The sequence below is a fragment of the Parus major genome, unplaced genomic scaffold, assembly GCF_001522545.3.
Source record: "Parus major isolate Abel unplaced genomic scaffold, Parus_major1.1 Scaffold543, whole genome shotgun sequence".
In the NCBI taxonomy this organism is placed as follows: Eukaryota; Metazoa; Chordata; class Aves; order Passeriformes; family Paridae; genus Parus; species Parus major.
In genome coordinates this window covers 5028-6058 of record NW_015379431.1, presented here as the reverse complement: position 1 = coordinate 6058, position 1031 = coordinate 5028, and positions in this window count along the sequence as shown.

Here is a 1031-nt window from a genome sequence, read left to right as displayed (position 1 = left end):
AGAAGGGCAAGGTTCAGAGGAATATGAAAGTGTGTTTGTTTTTAGGCCTGTGCAGGGTGGGCAGTCAAAAGGAGAAAGGGAAAGCCTGTCCAGCCCTGCTACAGAGAGACCAAGAGCCTGGAGGCTCTGGATGGCCTGGAGTTCGGAGGAATCAAGCCGAGACATCCAGCTCCAGCTCCTTGGCAGAGACACGGCACCTGAAAGGCACCACCGGAGCAGGTGATCGCTCCTAGCACAGCCAGGTGCGCCGCCAGCCACGGGATCTGCCTCCACAACAAAGCTTTCACTATGGATGAGTCTCCTGCTGGTAGTTTTTCTTCTCTCCCACCTCTGGGCACTGCGGTTTTGCTCTGCGTGGCGTCGGAGATCCCTGCAGATCAGGGATCCCTGCAGAAGACAGGACGGGGTGGGAGAGGAGAAGCTGTACCTTCCTGGCTGTCAGCCAGCTGTTTTTGCAGCTCCTGGTTATGGGCACTGAAACAGTCCCTCTGAGCCTGTGTCGTGCTCAGCTGCAGCTTCAAGGCCCGAATCTTCTTCCTGGCTTTGTTCTGGAAGGGGTGAGAGGAGCAGAATCACCTCACGGGGCCACTGCTGGCACAAAGGGCTGCAAACACAAATAGCCCAGGTGGGAGAGGGCAGCTGGCCAGAACTGGGAGATGTGATTGTGATCCTCCTGCCTGCCCCTCTACAAGGATTGCCACCCACCCCTGGCACTCTGCTCAGCAGCAGGACGGGATTTCGGGCAAACATTACCAGATCTATCTGGGAACACTCCAGCTGCTGCCACAGGTCCTGCAGGGCTGCTGCCGCTCCGTCCACCGCCAGCTCTGTGGGGACATCCCTGGCCTGAGAAGCAGTCAGGTTCACATGATCCTTTTCTGAAAAGAGAAGACATTTCTGGTTCAGGGTTTAATTCCAGGCTCTCCAAAGGCCTCCTTCTACAGAAGGTGGCAGCGCCTTTGTCGCTGTCCTGGAGCCCCCCGTGCAGCAGGACCTGTTGTCTTGGGTTGTAATGCAAGATGTAACTAAAA